The following is a 9,712-nucleotide window of genomic DNA, read 5'->3' as shown; positions in this document are numbered from 1 at the left end:
TTTAATTTGTAGAGGTCAAATTGTTTAATCATGATGCCAACATCTACATAAGACCATTTTTTGTTACAAGGAAAGAGAATTGCAATTTAGTTTCAGGGAAGTGCACATTGGTCAAGGAAACAGAACTCAGGGTATCTGTGGCTATAAAGCTAGTTGGCCTGCGCTTTACAAGGACCAGAAGGCCGGAGGACTTGAAGAGCTTCCATCCTCTTCCTTTCTTTCTCAGCCTACACAGGTTCTCTTCTCTCTTTATCTTTGCCTGTTTGCTTGATCCTCCTCTTTCTGCAAACCCATTCACTCAACCTCCTCGTTGCAGGTAGAAAGAGGACACTTGGCTTGCCTCACTGCCTAGTGTCCACAGATCACCACCAAATCTCTGCTTATCTATGGGCACCTTATAGGGTTTTGGGGGCGATAAAAGAGAGAAGATAAAGTAAAATGGCTTTTATTCTAAGGACATGGAAAGAACTCCATGACCGCCAGCGCCTGGCTTTCTCTACTGGAAACGTGGGGTGTGACATATACATATAATTTCTCACTGAGGTGGCGCTTAGGGTGAGCATTGTTGATGCTCGAGCAGCCAATTGGATTTTTCATCATGTGCAAACAGGAGCTGGAGAAGAAGTGGGAAGTGGTAGGCGTCCCACTTTGGTCTTCTGCCTCATTAGACCACCGTCATAATTTCTACTGAGGCAAGTACCTTTCATTCCCATCTTTGTATTGTTAGGAAAAGGGCAAAGTCTCTTTTTTACTATTTTCTGCTGAAAGGGGGTGCTGTATTGGGTTGTAGAAAGGTTGATGGGATGATGGTTGATGCCCGTGCAGAAGCTGGTGCCAGATGTTTCAGCCAGAACAACTTCATCATTGGTGAATGCCTGCACATTAGACTAGAAAACAAAGACACAAGGTGTTATGAGGAGGCAGGCCACTATCATATTTAAAGATCCAGGTGAGGCAGAAGGAAAGGTGCCTTTGATTTAGATACATCATTTTATCAGGACCACAGTGCGGTAGAGTCATTGCCACGGTAAGGTAGCATTCTGAAAAATAAGTGTGAGGTTAGAAGGAGTGATTATGAGAGGTGATTATTCCCCCAACTGAAAGGGTGAAAGTTAAGAGTGTATGTAGGTAGAACTTGTCTCTGGTCCAGAAGTTGAGCTGGAATGTAAAGGGGGATAGGGAGGGCCATGGCTGTGTCACTGTCAGGGTGATAAGAGCGTAGGCCCACAGGGATCGCACGTTTGACTAAATAGCTGAGGGTAGAGAGAACTAAGACAGTTAGAACAATGTGAAGACAATCTATGCATAACGTGGGTGTCTTTAGGAAAGACTGTTAAGAGTCTTGCTGTAAAAAAGATACTTAAAAGAACATAAGGAATTAGGAACCAAATTGGATAACAAAACATGACTTAGCCTGAGAGTTGTGGCTATGAGGCCTTGGTGAGACGGAGACGGGTGGGTGACAGAAGATGAGATGACCAATCAGGATGGTTAGATTCAGGGTTGGAGGGCACTGCTTAGCCTGAGTGATGTGAAACCAGGAGGAGAGTCAAGCAACTTTGAATGCTGTAGGGGTTGTCAAGAAGACCAGGTAGGGACCTCTCCACCTTGGTTGTAGTCCTGTGGGTTTGGAGCATTTGAGATAAATTAGATCTCCTGGGGAAATGGGAGGATCTGGTTTGGTCCCTTTGGAGTGTTGGGGAAGGCAGAGATCAGCATGTTGTTGTAACAGGTATCAGAGGAAGGTTAGGATTGGGATATAGTCAGCAAGAGGAAGGAGACTTTGGGGAGTAGGAAGATTGTGGAGTAAGAATTGTCTGCTATACATAAGTTTAAAAGGACTTAAAAATGTAGGAGCCCAGGGAAGTGCCCTGAGCTTGGCTACGGCTAGGGGCAGAAGTTGAGGCCAAGGTTGATGTAGTTCTAAAATGAGCTTCGTAAGGTGAGTTTTTGTGAGGCCATTTGCCTTTTCTACTTTTCTGAGTATTGTGGATGGTATGGAATGTGTAGGTGCCAGGCGATGTGTAAGCTTGAGGGTACCTGTTGAGTGGCCTGAGAAATAAAGGCGGGACCATTATCTGACTTAATACCTTGAGGTAGACCAAACCTTGGGATGATTTCCTGTAACAGGACTTTAGTAACTACATCAGCAGTCTCCCTCATTGTGGGAAAAGCTTCTATCCATCCTGAGAAAGTACAAACAGGTGAGAAGATATTTGAGAGTTTTGTGGTGGGGCATGTGTGTAAAATCTATCTGCCAGTCCTGACCAGGGGTGTGTCCTTAAAATTGATGAGTAGGAAAGGAAGGGGGTGCTATATGTCCCTAAGGAAAGGTCCTAGCACAGAGATGACAAGTGTGAGTAATCTGAAGAATGATAGCCTTTAGAAAAGGGTGTGTGACTACTGGAGCTAAGAGTCTGTATAGGCCCTGTGATCCTATATGGAATCAGTTATATAAGTCAGTGATGCTGTCTAAGGCCTGCTGATCTGGGAGAACAAGTTTTGACCCCTGGAAAATCCATCCCTGAGTGTTTTGTGTGTGATCTGGTTTATGAAGTAACTGTAGCTGCTCTGATGAATCATTAGGTTGAGGTAGACTGTTGGGGACTAACATAGAAGATGAGAAGGATAGGGCCTTTGTGTAGCTAACTTGGCTTGTGAATCTGCAAAGGCATTGCCTTGAGCAACGGGATCTGCAGAATTCTGGTGTCCCCTACAATGAATAACTGATGCCTGCTTTGGGAGTAGTGCTGCCTCTAGAAGTTTAGGGGGAGGGTGCATTAATGATGGGGGTTCCCTGAGAGTTGATAAAACCCCTTTCCTGCCAGATAGAGGCATGAGAGTGTAAAATGCTAAATGTATACTTTGAATCAGTGTATATATTTATGACTTTGTCCTTTGCTAGTGTAAGAGCCCTTGTAAGGGCAATAAGTCCTGCCCTCTGGGAAGGTGTCCCAGGTGGCAGTGGATTAGCCTCTATGACCTTTGAATGGTTAGTTATTGCATATCCTGCCTTTTTTTTGCTATCTGCATTTGTTGAACTGCCATCTATGAACCATGTGTCAAAGGCTAAAGAGAAAAGTGTGCTACTAATGTGACGGAAAGGGGTGGGTGTCATCTGTAAGACCTCAATACAGTCATGGTGAGGATGGCCCTCTGTGGTAGGAAGTAAAGTTGCTACATTAAGAGGACCACTAGTTGCAATAGAAATACAAGGGTCCTGAGAGAGGGCTAGGCAAGAAGAAGTCATCAGGGCAAGGAGTGCCTTATGTGGTGAGATAAGCTCACTTAGATGGTGAGGTGAGTGTATTGTAATAGACTGCCCTAATGTAAACTTCTTAGCTTCCTGTGTCAGTAGGGCTGCAGCTACAAGAGCTTGGAGACAAAGAGCCCATCCTTTTACTGTGTTGTCTAACTGTTTTGACAAGTAAGCTACTGCTTGAAAAGGTCCCTTCTTGTGTCCCTGTACACCTACAGCATTGTGGCCCTGAGAGGTAGTATGTAGAGTGAAAGGTTGGGTCGGGTCAGGAAGGGTAAGGGCTGGAGCCCGTAGGAGAGCCTCTTTCAATTTATGAAAGGAGCCATTTATGGGCATAATGGGGTCTAGAGGTTCTAATAAGGAATCCTTAGAAGCTTTGCAGAGGGTTTAGCTAGAGCTGCAAAGTTAGGAATCCAGAGATGAAAGAAAGAAATTAGCTTAACCTAGGAAAGAAGTAACTTGTTGTTTAGTTGTGGGCATCTGGAGATCTTGAAGAATAGCCTTATGATCTATAGTGATGAAACGAGTGGTGGTGGTGAGACAGAGACCTAGATATTTGACTTTTGAGGAAGCTATTTGGGCTTTAGCAGGAGAGACCCTGTACCCACAGCTGGCAAGAAAATTAAGGAGACTAGCTGAATGCTGCATGGCTAACATATGGGATGGAGAATATAAGAGGTCATCTATGTATTGAAGGAGAACGCTAGGTTTGAGATCAAGTTCTGTAAGGTCAGCAGCAAGAGCTTGACTAAAGAAGGAGGACTATCCCTGAACCCTTGGGGGAGCACTGTCCAAGTAAGTTGTTGAGACCTGAGAGTGTCTGGATCACTCCATGTAAACACAAAGAGATCCTGACAATCAGGGTGCAGGGGGGATGGTTTAAAAAGGCATCTTTTAAGATCTACAACTGTAAAGTGAGTGGTGGAGGGAGGGATATGAGAGAGCATGGTATAAGGGTTTGACATCACTGGGTGGATTGGGGTAACAACACTATTGATTACCCTCAGGTTCTGCACTATGCAATAAGACCCATCAGGCTTAAGTACCAGGAGAATGGGAGTTTTGTAGGGTGAATGGGTAGGTTTAAGAAAACCATGTCTAAAAGGCACTTAATTATAGGTTTAAGTCCCTGTAAATATTTGGGAGCTATGGGATATTGGGAAACACAAGGAAAATTTGAAGGATCCCTGAGACAAATTAAAATAGGCATGTCATGGGTAGTGTGGGTGGGATTGGAAGTATCCCAAACTATGGGATTGACCAGAAAAGAAGGAAGGGGAGGGGATGACTTTGTGTTGCACTTTGAGGGTATTTGGAGGACTAGAGCCATGGGGAGGGAGAAGATAAAGGAAAAATTAAGCTTTTGAAGGAGATTTCTACCTAAAAGGGGTGTGGGACATGTTGGAATTACTAGGAAGCTATGGGTAAAGAAGAGAGTCTGGAACCTGCATAGTATAGGCCCGGTCTGCAAAGGCTGCATAGGCTGTCCATCAACACCCACTACAGAGATTGAGGACTTAATACAAGGGCCTGAAAACTCAGGAAGTACACTATAAGTCACCCCTGTGTCTACAAGTACAGATAGTGTCTTATCTGAGATCTCCAGTGAGAATTGGGGCTCTGAGAAGGATAACATAATGGGGGCTGTGGGCCCCAAACCCTGTAAATCCTCAGCAGCAAGTCCGAATAGATCAGTCAGCAATGAATCTGGCAGTGATGGAGTCTCCTGTGAGGGCAAGGAGTTAGAGGATGGCTTACCTGCTCTCTGGTGGCTAGGACAGTCACTCTTCCAGTGGCCCTTGAGATTGCAATAGGGGCAAGGCCTCAAAGGAACAGCAGAATTGGGGCACTCTCTTGCCCAGTGTCCTTCTTTATTGCACTTGAAGCATGGTCTAGGAAGGACTCAGGCAGCTCTGCTTTGTTTTGGCTTTGCTGTCTTGAAAGCCCCAAATGCCACTGCTAAGAGATCAGATTGATATTTAGCATATTTATTATTTTTATGTCTCTTTTTCCTCTTTTTGAGTTTTTTCTCTGTTGTTGAAAACACAGAAAGCTAAATTAAGAAGATCTCCTTGTGGGGTTTGAGGGCCATGTTCATCCTTTTGTAACTTTGCACGAATATCAGAAGCAGACAGAAATAAAATAAGAATTAACAACAATCATCCATTCGTGAGAGTCTGGGTTTATATTAGTAAACTTAATTAAGGTGTCCCTAAGCTGATTCAGGAACACAGCCAGATTTTCATTAGCCTCCTGGACCTGTTCTAAAAGTTTGTTATAGTTAGTATGTTTGTGAGCAATTTTATTAAGGCCTACAATTAGACATTGAATCATCTTAAGTATTTTATAAGAACCTTCTCCATTTTAGTAATTCCAGTTAGAATCCTGTTCAGGCACTGCAGTAGGCCCTGGGTCATTTTTATCAGTATTTGCCTTATGTCTGTGATCAGCTTCTTCTCGAGCTACCTGCCACAGCTGAGGTTGCTCTTGTGAGCTGAGGGTGGAGTTCAGAATCACATAAATATCCTTAAAATGTAAATCATATCAATTAGTTATAAACTCATATTCTCTGATATAATTCTGTGGGTCAACAGAGAAACAACCTATTTATGGCTAATCTGAGATAAATCAGAAAGGGAGAAAGGTATGTGTATACTAACAAGACCCTTGGGGCCAGCCTGTTCCCTAAGTGGGAGCAGAGATTGAGGCAGAGAAGACTGGGGAGAAGATGACCATTGAGCGGCCAACTGTCCAGCAGACATGTAGGGGCAATTACCTGATGATTGGCTACGAAGTGGCCACTCGTCACCATGTGACAAGGCAACACAGACTGATGGAGGATCTCTGTGTGACCTGCAGCAGCCTAGCTGCTGCCAGCAACACAATGAGAGAGCACAAGATGGCAGCTGGTCATCATGTGACCCACAGCAGGGTGCCCGCTGCTGATCACATGAGGAGCTACAAGGGGGCGGCCATTGACCCTGAGACCCATCCCAAGATGGCAGCACCCTGTCACGTGGTGGAGGGTTCCAAGATGGCGGCTGTCCTCCATGCTAGCTGCAGCAACCTGGCTGCTGGCACCAGGAGGCCTGCCAAAAGGCTGGAACACCCAAGACCAAGTATGGTGAGCCAGTGGAAAAATATGTCAATTCAGGGAAAGGAGACAAAGAACCCTCAGATGGGACAGACGGCTTGGGTAGGGGGGATTGAGAAGTTGAAGACTGGGGAGAGACACTAGGGGAAGGGTTAGAGACCATTGTGGGTGAAGGAGGAGGAGAGGACAGTGCAGGGGTATAGAAACCTTTGGCTGAGAAGGCTGCGGGGTTTGGTCTTGGGGATAGGGAGGAAGGGGAGTAAAGATGGGGAGCACATCATCTAAGGGGTCTTGAGGGGAGGAGGGGAGAGTTTCTGGTACAGTAGAGTTAGCTAAAAAGATTTGAGCTGCGGTGCACGATTTAATGAGAGAAGAGCACGTCTTTAGGGTAAGGAAGGCCTGCATATAAGGAATTTCTGCTAATTTGTCACCAGTGTAACAAAAGTCATATAAATTTTTGAGAATACAGGGGTCAAATGTCTCCTCTTTAGGCCGTTAAGCTCATAGGTCGGCCAAGCCTCCTGGCAGTAAAAGATTGTTTAATTCTTATAGTTTTCTTTAGGCCAAGGGTATCAAGGTTACAAACCAGGAACCCCAGAGGTATGTTTTTTTGGGGAAGAGGAAAAAGTATTTCCCATGACCAAAAGGTGAGCCAAAAAGGACAATTTTGTTTTAATATATGAGAGCTCTGGCCCTCCTCCAAGGAATGTGAAAATTGTCCCAGATCATGCCTAACCAAAAAAAGATCATCACCTAATTTGGAAGCATGATTAAAAACGGCTCCAACCTGAACCCATTGGCCCTCACCAAAAGGCAAAGGTCGGGATCCCAGAGGACCACAGTAACGCCTCTGCCTCAGACTGTCCAAGGAACGTGAGAACTGCTACCTCAGTCCAGGGATGGAATGGGTAATCCGGCATGGCCCTGCCCATGGCAACAGAAAAACCCTGGACAGTAGTTGACTCACCTGAGGTAAATGTACTAGGCCAGTGTTGTTTGCAGGCTGGTGGCAGTAAGTTGAGCAACTCCCATGTGTTGAGAAATGAAGAATTAATCCAAAATACGTTCTGGTCCGTGAATTAGCAGGGGACTCAAACTGGGAGACCCAAGGAGTCACTCACACTGCCTTCCAGGTCAGGGAACCAAATGATAGGGTTTTTGGGGTGATAAAAGAGAGAATATAAACTAAAATAGCCTTTATTCTGAGGACGTGGAGAGAACTCCATAACCACCAGGGCCTGGCTTTCTCTGCTAGGAACGTGGGACATGGAATATACATATAATTTCTGACTGGGGTGACACAGAGGGTGGGCATTGCTGACATATGAGCAGCCAATTGGATTTTTTTTTCACGTGCAAACAGGAGCTGGGGAAGAAGTACCTCGTTAGACCACTGCCATGATTTCTACTGAGGCAAGAACCTTTCAGCACCATTTCTTTAGAAGAAAGAGCCTGAGAGCTCATCAGGTAGCCAGCATGTCAGCTTTGATTTGCATGTCATCCTGTGCCAATTTTGTGTAGCCAGAGTAAGGTCACGGAGCAATACTGACCTTTTCAGATCCTGAGTGGAGAGAGGCAACTGCACGGGTTTTCCATAACCTCCGCTGCACGGCTCAGCTCTTCCTCCTGATGAGCTTCCATCTCGTTCCGTTCCTTGTGCTGCAGCCAATTAAGCTTCAAAAACACCCCTTTCTGAAACCCTTTTAATGGGTTTTCATTGCTCAGTAGGGCAAAAATAGACTCTGACAGAGTCTTGCTAGCCCTCAACACCCACGCTAGCTTTACTTCCCTGTATTGTGTTCCACTTCTAATCATAGTTGGTTTCTTTCAAATCCTCAAAGATTCCTACTCTTCGGGCCTCAGATGCCTAGCTCGTGTGTTTTTCCTCTGCCTATAAAGCTTTCTCACCCAAATAATTCTTCCCTGTCTGAATTAGATATGTTTCTACATTTAAAAAAATCACATCCAAACCTAAGAAGCTTTTAAAGCAACAAAAGTCACTGTCTCACCCCTTCCATTGGTCAAGAATGCTGGCACGTCCTAAGTGTCCCTAACTCAAGTCTCTCAGCACTCAGGCTGTTGGTGGAGTAGAAGAGGAACCTAATGTTGAAAAATTTGCTTGTGAGTTCACTCACCTGGTTGTGGATGAGTGTCAGTTCCTTACAGGTTAGTAGATATTCAACCCACATGAACATCTTTGGGAAATGATTTCTGGGAGATGATAACGGCAGTATCCTTGTCTCAGTACAAGCAATGTAGGAAAGAGAGGAAACCAGAGATATGCCTATAGTCCCACTCTGGGAGGCTGAGGCAGGAGAATTTCGAGTTCAAACCTAGACTGGGAAATTTAGCCACTTAGCAAGACTTTGTCTCAAATTTTAAAAAAGGTTGTTGGTGTAGCTCGGTGTGAAGACCCCAAGTTCAATCCTTAGGGGAGAGAGAGAAAGCCAGCCCAAGGTAATGTCCATCACTTCTACCTACATTCTACTGATTAGAAGCAAGTGGGTAAGTCTACACTACAAGGGAAGGCATTAATACAAGGGCTAATATCAGGGGGGCGCAAACACTGGGGTCCCTCTTACTTAACACACTGCCTTTAACATCTTAACGTACATGTTAGTTCCTTGAGTACATTTTTCAGAGAGAAGAATCTGACCTCCTGACATAGGCATGTAGGTAAGTCTCCGTTATATTCTTGTCCTTTTCCCCCTAGATGTCTTTGTAACATCTCAACAACTTGTTACTACTATTATGTTATAACACTAAAAATTATGTTCATGGTATGTTTCATATCTTATTTTTTTCCTGACAATTTACTGGGTTATTTTTAGTGCTCAAGTATTATGTAGTAATCAATTATAGACATCATAATATTCTTCTCCTGTATATTTCTTTTTTTTAATTTTTTTAAATTTTATTTTGAAAGTATACAACAGAACAAGTCAGAAAAAAGCCAACTAAGATCGTACAGTAAAATTGGTACAGAACTTCACAGCAGGTTACCGGGATAACAGTAATAAGTATCACAGTATATTTTGTTATCTTTATAATAGTTGTTCTTTCAATCACGTATATCAAAATGAGATAAAATATAAAACACTATAGAACTTATCAAAACAGAATATTGAATAGAGCAGTACCATTAATCAGAAAAGAGCAAAACAGTAATAAAAATATTTGCCTTCAAAGAAATGGTAGAAGGAAGTCCCCCTTATTTGCTATGGTCAACCTCCCAGGAGGTGCTCAGATTTCTGGTTCCCATTTGCTAATGGGCGGGGTGGGGGGAGGAGGAGGAGGATAGGGGAAGTGGGATATTTGACTCTAGGCCATGTAGCAGTAGGTTCACTATTGCTAAGCAG

The 9,712-nt window shown here is 44.1% G+C and overlaps 1 long non-coding RNA gene across 1 annotated transcript; it reads right to left on the bottom strand.

The window, feature by feature from the left end:
- LOC134471918 (uncharacterized) lies at positions 1-8,215 on the bottom strand. Its single transcript, XR_010041662.1, has 3 exons — positions 7,904-8,215; positions 5,018-5,218; positions 1-887 (listed from the first exon to the last, which is right to left on the bottom strand). It is a non-coding gene; the product is annotated as an uncharacterized LOC134471918 (long non-coding RNA).
- Between the last annotated feature and the right edge of the window lie 1,497 nt (positions 8,216-9,712).

This window comes from Cavia porcellus, unplaced genomic scaffold (genome assembly GCF_034190915.1).
Source record: "Cavia porcellus strain 051 isolate PalLab524CR breed Dunkin Hartley unplaced genomic scaffold, mCavPor4.1 scaffold_21, whole genome shotgun sequence".
Classification (NCBI taxonomy): domain Eukaryota; kingdom Metazoa; phylum Chordata; class Mammalia; order Rodentia; family Caviidae; genus Cavia; species Cavia porcellus.
This window is presented reverse-complemented; position numbering and strand designations above follow the sequence as displayed.